Source organism: Parasteatoda tepidariorum, chromosome 10 (genome assembly GCF_982258835.1).
Source record: "Parasteatoda tepidariorum strain Cologne lab strain chromosome 10, Ptep-v5.0, whole genome shotgun sequence".
Lineage (NCBI taxonomy): Eukaryota > Metazoa > Arthropoda > Arachnida > Araneae > Theridiidae > Parasteatoda > Parasteatoda tepidariorum.
This window is the reverse complement of record NC_141764.1, coordinates 99,477,950-99,487,519: the sequence shown is the minus strand read 5'-3', so window position 1 is coordinate 99,487,519 and position 9,570 is coordinate 99,477,950.

Here is a 9,570-nt window from a genome sequence, read left to right as displayed (position 1 = left end):
CGATAATGAAAAACTCATGCATAAAACTAGTACAATAATTTGTATGTAGGCAATCAATATTAAACAATTATTGTAGGCAATCAGTATCACTATTGAATATACCATTCAACAAATATATTCAAAATATGAATATATTTGTATATGGGCAATAATTTGTTGAACTTAACAGATTTCTTCAATATATGAACCTAATTGTTGTGAAATGTGTTGTGTTTCTATCTATACTAAATATTAATATTTGTGGTTATAAGTATGAAAAACTGTGTTAAAAATATATGGTCAGCGTTTATTATTATTTTGTTACACTAAACTTGTATTTTATGTTATCAGAATCATCTGTAATTTCAAGTTTTAAACACGTTTTAGCTCGAAAATTCCATGAAAAGTGGCACATTTTTGTTAAATCCAGATATTCAAAAAAAAAAAAAAAATGTTAGCTCTGGTTGCAAGATAGTTCATAAGTACTTTAAAATCTTTGTGTATGTTCTCTTGTTCTTGGTAAATCTAACATAAAGATCTCTACAAAATGTGAAGCCAGGCTTAAAAACTGCGAACTATGGTTGCAGCAGTGGGACCTCCAAATTAATAATAAATTGCGTGCTATAAAAATTGATTTAGATCCATTGCCTGTGCTACGTAATCGTAGGGCAGACGTCAAACTTACTCGTCTTCGAATTGGCCACACTCGATTGACCCACCTTCACTTGCTGTTTGATGAACCTTCTCCTCACTGCAATACTTGCAACGTTTTACTCACAATCCATCACATTTTAATTTATTGCCCATGTTTCCGTCATCGTTTAACCTTTTTTGGTTCCTGTGACAATTTTATGGTAGTTCCATTTTAACACTGCAGGATTTGTTAGGTGACTGCCATCATCCTAACATTTTTGCGTTTCTACGCGCAGTTGGTCTCTTATACTGTATATAACTGTTTTTATCCTATTTAGAATTTTATGTGATTTTATTCAGCTTTGAATGTAACTGTTTTATGATACTTAACTACATTTAAATTTTATCTTGTTTTACTCACTCTTGAATGCGTTGGTTTCGTTGTATTCAGTTTTATAAATTCCGTGTGATTTTGATGGGAAAAACTTGTAGTATACATCTAAGTAGGATTTTATTTTAAAACCGTTTGTTTGGCGCAGCATGTCCTTCTGTGGACTTTGTGCCATTAAACCCAACATTCAATTCAATTCAATAAAAACTGCGAACAGTTTTTGGTGGATGAATTTCTACACAGTTTTTGTTTCACAATGCTACAGCATAATCCGCGTGAATAAATTTTTGAGCAATACTCCTTGCAACTAAAAGTGTGACCTGAATAACTTATCCTTTTATAAAATTGTACGTTGGATAATATTACTTCTTTAAATGCTTTTTCTTATGGTCTAAACAAAATTTGATATATTGGTTTTCCAAATAACGTGCATCCATGTCTTGTTTGGTTACAGTTTTGTTTGTTTGCATCTCATCAACAAATTTTAATACCTGATGGTTTCTTATCTCTTATTTAGATATGAGAACTGCTAGTAGTGATTTACTGGTGTAACCTGAAGTAATTCGCAGAGGTAAACTCTTTGTACCGTGATGTAGGTCTTTTAGTTTTCCAATGCTATCTTCAAACATGAATTGTCCCACTGAGGACCCCAAGCCAGTATCAGGCAGGTGCAGTAAAAGATGAATGTTATACGATTGTTCTGTTGCACCATAAATATTTTTCACATTTGACACAAATCTTCTTAAACAATCATCTGCTTTCGTGATGTCATTAGCTGTGATATTTGTGTCCAAGAGTTATGGCATGAACAAAGTGAAGCCAATGCTTTTATATAACATTGTTCAAAAGATTTTTTAGAAGTACTGGCTATGGTAAAAATAATTTTCGCCGTTTTGAAGCTTTCCAGAAGGAACTATCTTTAGTCTTACGTAATCTACGTGAAGATTCATGTGGGAGTTTCAGATCTTTTTTACGTGCATCTAGTATTCGAATCTTCTTGGCACTTATAGAATACTGATAGCCTGAACTCTCGATGAAAAGACACACGAGTTGACGTGGTACACCACGAAGCACACACTGCATATAGTCCGGAATAAAGCCTTCGACCATGTTAAAAGTTGGGATATAAGTTCATTGGTAGAAATAACTAGAACCTGGGTACACAGCCACGAAGCGGCTTTAACCCATTCATCGAATTTGTAAGTTAGATATTCGGGGTGGGTAGGAGGGAAGAATTGGGTGGGGGTGGTGCATAGCACAAGTAAAGCGGCCAGGAGAACATGAAAAAATTTAAATAGTCAGTCATAAGTTAATGCTAGACAGTAATAAGGTAGTACGAAAGTGTAATGAGCACTATAAAGAAAACAGGTTAATAATAATAAAAGCGCAATAATAAAAGTACTTGATTATATAAGTTATTTACATATATACAAAAACAAAGTAAATCGCAAAGATAAAATTATCGCGTGTTAATTAATTGCATGACGTAAGAGTGCAATCGTAATAATAATTCTAGAGTAAAGTACATGAGTGAAATAACTAAGTACGGGCATGAGAAGTAAAATGGAATGAATAACGATAATAAAAGTAATAAAGATATTTACAATAGGATTGTCAGGGTAATAGGAAATCACACGCTAATAATCCCGCTACAAGAGCAGTACACATGAATTTGAGTAGGGAGAAAATAGTATTCAGGAAGTAGTGACCCAGGCGTCCTGGTAAAACCACTCGTTTTCTGGGTTGCTCACTACACTAAGTTTAAGTATTGCATTTTCCTAGGAGACGACCCCCGGGGGAGTTGCTCGACTCTTCGGTCCATGTAATATTTGTGAAATGCTGCGTAAAACATTAACATGTTGGGCTGGAGTAATGTTAAAATTTTTAGTAGTTGAAAATTTAAAAAAGGGTTGCGTCCTTAAGAAAAAAAGCTGTGATAGGGCTGAAATTTGCGTTGTCTTCAATAAGGTCGATATCTAATAGTGCTTTAAAATTACTAGTAGTACATGTTTGTGCATCCTTATAAAAGTTTTTGCTTAGGGTATGAATGAATTCGTTTATGTCTTCTATTTTTAGATCTTTTTTGATACTTCTGTTGCTTATGCACCTGGGTGCGCCTAAAAGCCCTCTGAGGAATTTTCCTTCAGCTGAGGAGAGTTTTTGTTTCTGATTATTGCTCAGGATTGTAATGACTGGGCAAGTATAAGTGAGGATTGGCCTAATAGCCATGAGATAGATTGTTCTTTTGCATTTAATATCAAGTGAGGATTTATAGTTCAAAATAGAATTTAGGGCCCAAAATGCGCCATTCGCTTTCTTTATGATATTGTTTATATGAAGATTCCATTTAAGTGATGGGGCGATGGTTACGCCGAGATATTTTGCTGAAGTGGATGGTTTAATGGTTTGTTGATAGAGAGTGATCTCAGGGATTTTCTTTACTTTTTTGTTTCTATTAAAAACGAGTAGTTGGCATTTATCTGGGTGGAGTTTGATTTTCCACAGGGAGCACTATATCTCTAATTTTATTGTTCATTTAGGTGAAAGCTTGTTTGTGGCTAATTGACTTGGTAATGACCGCGGTATCGTCGGCATATAGTGCGGTGAATTCATTCGTGTTATTGTTGTCCATAGGGAAGTCGGCCGTGTAAAGGATATAAAGTAGTGGCCCAAGGATGCTGCCCTGCGGGTACTCCGGCGTTTATATTTTTGTAGTCAGAGTAGGATTTTTCAAACTTGATTCTGAACATTCTGTTTGTGATAAAGGAGTTAATGAGTATGATGAGATCGAGAGAGATGTTCATTCGGTGAAGTTTGACAATTTATCCCTTATGCCATACTCGGTCGAAGGCCTTGGCCACGTCGAGCATGAGCATAAGGGCTGTTTCTCGTTTGAATTTCACTTTGCTTATAAATTCGAGGATATTGACTAGTTGCTTAGTCGTTGATAAATGTTTCCTAAAACCATATTGTTGGTCAGGTAGGAGGTGGTTATAGGCATATAATCTTTTCTGAATGATTTTTTCAAAAACCTTAGAGAGGGTGGGTAGGAGACTTATCGGTCTGTAGTTTTCTGGATTTGAGGCTGATTTTCCTGGTTTTGGGATAAGGATTACGTCCGATTTTTTCCATTCGGCTGGGAAGTAGAGACTTTTGATAGAGGCGTTATAGATGTTTATGAGCTGTGAGGTTTTATTTTTTGATAGTTTCTTGACCATCATGTTAGAGATGTTATTGTGTCCCAGTGCCTTCTTATTTGGGAGGATTTTGATGATACTTGTCAACTCTTCTTCTGAGGTCAACTCTATATTGTTTTCAGTGTTACTTTGGTCCAAAATATGGTCGTAAGAGTTATTAATATCATTTTCATTGTTGAAGCAAATATTTTCGTTATTATTACTGAATTGGTTTTCCATTGTATTAGCGAAAATCGAGGTTTTATCATCAGATGTGTATGCAATACTGTTTGGTCCTTTTAAGGGCAATTTATTCAAGGGAGGATTTTTTTAGCGACTTGGTCATTTTCCAGATAGAGTTGTTTGTGGTGTTTAGATTTTCTAGTTTTTCGTTCCAAAGTTGATTTCTTTGATGATTTTATTTAGTCTGTTGATGTTGGTTTTGAGGGCTGGATTGAAACTTCGTTGTAGTATTTTCCTTAGCTTGTTCTTTTCCTTAATGATGTTCCTGATATCCCCTGGTAGTTTAAAATTATTCAGATTAGTGGGGGTGAGTACTGTTGCCTCGTTAAATGCATAGTTCATTACAGTAGTTAGTTTCTCAATAGAGGAGTCAATATCTTCGTTAGTATAGGGAATTGAATCATCGTTGGAGTCTGTCAGGTGAAGGATATTATGGTAGAGGATCCAATCGGTTTTTCTTCTGTATTGGTCATTTGAAAGCTTATTTAAGTTTGTGGTTATCAGGACCGGGTAATGGTCGCTGCTAAGTTCATTTAAGGTTGCCATGGCGAATGGTGAGCTCATGTTAGTGATTAAGAAGTCTAGGATATCTGGTGGATGAGTACCGCTGCGGTGGAAGAATGTTGGTTGTTCGGGGGTGAAAACCGTTAAACCATATTCTTTAACGAGTTCACGAAGTTTCCTGCCGAGTTTATTTGTTTTTCTGCACCCCCAGATCTCATGTTTGGAATTAAAATCTCCTAGAGCAATAGTTGGGAGGTTGACTGGGAATAGGTTTTTCATGAACTTATTTGAAATGGTGGATTGTAGATGCAGGAAAGTTTTATTTTATTATTATTTATTTGCAGTATGATAGAAGTTTCTTCTCTATTTTCTGAGGTACTAATGTTATATATTGAAGCATTGTATTTTTTGTGGATGAACCCGCCGCCTGTACGTACGATCCTATCACATTTGAAGGTGTTGTAGTTGGGTACTTTGAGTCTATTACTTGGCTTAGTGTGCTTTTCAGTAACTGCGATGATGTCGGGGTTATAATTTGCGATGAAATCTAAGAATTCTGCGAACTTGAGAAGTAAATTGTTCGCATTCCAAAGAGCTATGGTTAGGGGGGTAGAGGAGTAATTTCTATTCATAGCTGAGGTTGTTGGTTCCTTGGTTGTTTAAGAGCTGTTGTTGAAAGATATTTATACATTTAGCTAAGTTATTGCTGGCTTCAACTGCCTATTGTAGCAGTAATGCTGGAATTAGATTTACAGTTGCTATAATGTTATGGTTTTGAACGGCATTAGCGTAACTCATCCCTGGTCTGGTGGTATTGTTATTGTAGTTTCTTCTGTTATTGTTGTTGAATGATTTTCTTTTTATCGAATTTATTGTGCATCTTATCGAGAACTTTTTCATATGCAGGACATCCTGAATAGTTTGCGGGGTGCTCGCCCCCACAGTTACAGCATTTAGCTGGTTCGTTTTGTTCTTTTGTGCATTCACTAGTGTTATGGGTGCCCGCACACTTCACGCACCGAGGGGGGTGGTTGCAGAGCCGCTGGCTATGGAAGAAATCCTGGCAGCGGTGACACTGCGAAGGGCGGTCAGACTTACGATACTCTTCAATTTTTACGGTCATCCTGAATAGGAAACGGATACCATATATTTCTTTGCATTTTTCGCTGTTTTTATTAAGGGTCACAACGAATGTGGGCATTGGTGTTTTATTGCCGTTGTTCCATCTGAACATTTGTGTGACATTTTCGACTGGTATGCCTTCTTGCAAAATTCGCTGTTTTAACATCATCTCCGGCAAAGGTTTTTGGGACTCCTTTTAGATCAACTCTGAAGGTGCGCTCATCGGAGACGCTGTAGGTGTGATAAGCTATATTTCTGTCTTTTAACAAGCCAACAATTGTGCATCGATCTGCTAGATGGTTGGTTTTTAGGGTGAAATAGTCACCATTGTTTTTTGCTGAATATTCATTGATGTTCTTTTCTTTCAGAAGTTCATGAAATTCTTTCCAATCAAAATTTTCGTCTTTAATGACGATGGGGGGGGGGATTTTATTTGATTTTTTGTGTTGGGTGGTGAACCCGTTCTCTGGGTCGGGGGAAACGTTGTGGTTTTGGGCTGCCCTAGTGGGAGAAGGTGGGGTGTCCTTGAATCTTTTTGATTTTGAACTTGGGGAAATTATTATCTCTGCTATTTTGATTAAGAGTATCTGGGAACTCTGTATCCATAATGTTATCATAAGTTTTACTTTCATCTTCTAATATAAAAGAGTGGAATTGCTCTGGATGGTCCCTAGCATAGTTATCTAGTTTTTTAGCAGTTGCATTTGATAATTCACTAAAAAGTCTGGATTCATTAACAATTTGGTTTTTTAGTGCACGGTGCTCTTGTTGAAAGTTATTGAAACTAGTCTTAATATGGTTTATGTTTTCGTTCATTTTCTCGCCGTTATCAGCAAATGAGGCGGCATTCTTTAATAAAAGTAAAGTGTGAAAAATCACATCATCGAAGCGTTGGGCTAAATTGATAATAGCGGAGTCTTCGTGTTCGTGGTTTTGGTCTATCGGTGAATCCGATTCCAAATCTGTGCAGTCATCGTCGGTGGACTGCGTTTGTTTAGTTTTGCGATTTTTTCACTTTTTCTTTTTGATTGCTTTAACGATAGTTAACCCTGGGATAATATTTACGGGTTGGGGGATCTCTATAATCTCGGGCATTTGATCGCTATTTTTATCACTAACAATTTCCGCGTCCATAGGAGCCTCGGAAGTAGCCATAATTTTATGGCCCTTAAAAGGGCCTTTCGGTAATGCTATCTCACGAGTTGGAGCCGTATCTCTGGTCTGATCGACGAAGAAAAACAAACACCGAACTCGTGACTTAGTTGACACCGGTAAGCTATGGAGGGCTCTAGGTTTCCACCACGAGTCGGTCAATACTTACCAGAGGAGACATCAAATAAAAAAGAAATATAAAAAATGAGAACTATGTAATGCCCTACTCTCAATTCGGGACAAATTACATAAAGCTGAAATAAAATGTAGCGCCCTACTCTCAATTCGGGACAAATTACATAAAGCTGAAATAAAATGTAACGCCCTACTCTCAATTCGGGACAAATTACATATAACTGGAATACAATGTAGCGTCTTACTCTCAATTCGGAGCGACTACATGTAACAGGAACTCAGGATCAGCAGCGATAACAGCTACCGCATGTATGCGGCACAGGAACGCCTGTAAGGGGTCTCTGATCACGCCCTACTCTCAGCTTCGGTACGTGATCAGGAGCAGCTAAGATGAACGACCTACTCTCGGTTCAGTCGAGCATCGAAAAAAAAATAGACGCACCTTTAATACTGTTGAAAATCTTCCCTTAGTGGACAAATATTGAAACATTCACTTGCGAACTTTTTCTCCTCCAGTGTGGTGTAGCCTAGCATTTGTTGAGAACAGCTTACAACTTTTTTCATCTGTAAATAGCTTTTATTTTTATTTTATTATGATTATTAAATATCGTTCTTAAACGTCTTTGTTCAAAGTATTTTTCAGTATAGGTGTTCATTTAGTTATCTACAACCAAAGATCCGGAAGAGAATAATTGGTGAAGACTGATAGATTGGAACTGAAACAAGGTAAGATTCCTTGTTGAAATATAAATTGAATCTTTAAAAGTTTGTCTTTAACAGCGTTACCGATAGATAATGCTTTTTCAGCATTTTCAATACAGTTTTCGAAGGTTCTTTTTGCAGTTAATTCTCCATTAAAAGGATAGATTCTGCAATGACCTTCACCCTCTCTACTTCCTCTTCACAAAATCCACAACCAAATTGTCCGTTATATTGCTTAAAATTTTGCATAGCACAACGAGCTGGCGCATCACTACTACATATTAATGTAAATAATGTGATTTGACGCTTTTTCTCCCCATGTTTAGAATCTATCCATTTTAGGCCTTTCTTTTGTAATTTATAAAGTTCATCGACAAATGACACTAGATTTTCATTCATAATAGGTTTCTTTCTAGTAGAAAGTTTCTACCAAACCACATAACATAATGTTTCTTTTTCTTTCAAGAGGTTCAAGCTCGTTAATTTTGACCCGAATAGGCCAAACATCGTGTGACGAGCATTATTGCCTTTGAAATAAATCCAATAAGGTAAACAGCAGCAAAAATATTTATTAATTAACACTTAAAACACTAAACGAAACAATTCTTAGATTATAAGGGCCCTCAGCGATCAAAATAAAGAAATATAAAAATATACTCTAATAGAGGAAGGGCCAGAGTAACGCGCCGGCTCCTCTTCATCTACTCTCTCTTAATTCTTTAATTAGGTACGTGATTAACTCGTCCTCTAAAGGTGAGCCAATCATTACACCCCAACCAAGATAGAGATATTACTTTTATTTTTTTATCTGATAATTAAGATTAAAATGAACACTGAATATTTCTATAATCAGTATCTATATCTTATCAATAAATATCTTAACCATGAACCAAAATTAATATATTTAAATGCGTAAAGGTAATGTTCTTTAAGCTCTAAAATTGTTCATTATGTACAGCTAAAAAAAAAAAATTTGTAGAAACACTAAAATAGACAATGTTAGAACATCTGCGGGCATTTTAGCTCCAGGGCGATGTTTGATAGTTATGTCATATCTTTGTAAGGGGAATACCCATCTTTGGAGTCATATAGTTTGCAGTGCACTTTTGGTTAGAAATGGTAGAAGGTTGTGATCCGTATAGAACTCTATTTTTGAACCAAAAACGTTAACATCGAATTCCCTCGAACTCCACACTCAGTGCCATAATTTCGCCCTGGGGCCAAATTGTTGACCGGGACGGAGCCCTTTCTAAAACTTTGTGTACTCCATCTCTAATCGTCATTTTGCCATTTATGTATCATGTTGTCTAATATATTTATGAAAATAAGTTACTTGTTCACATATAAATGAGATTACAAAATATTGTAGATTGTAAATTTAACACTAGAATGTAAAATGTTATCGCATTTAAAAAATTCCTTTTTGGTCATAAATAAGGGTCTAAGACGTCAAGACATCTAAGAATAATTACAAAACACATACTAATTACAGATTTTAAATGTATTTAATGATTCTAGTTTGATTGATAGATT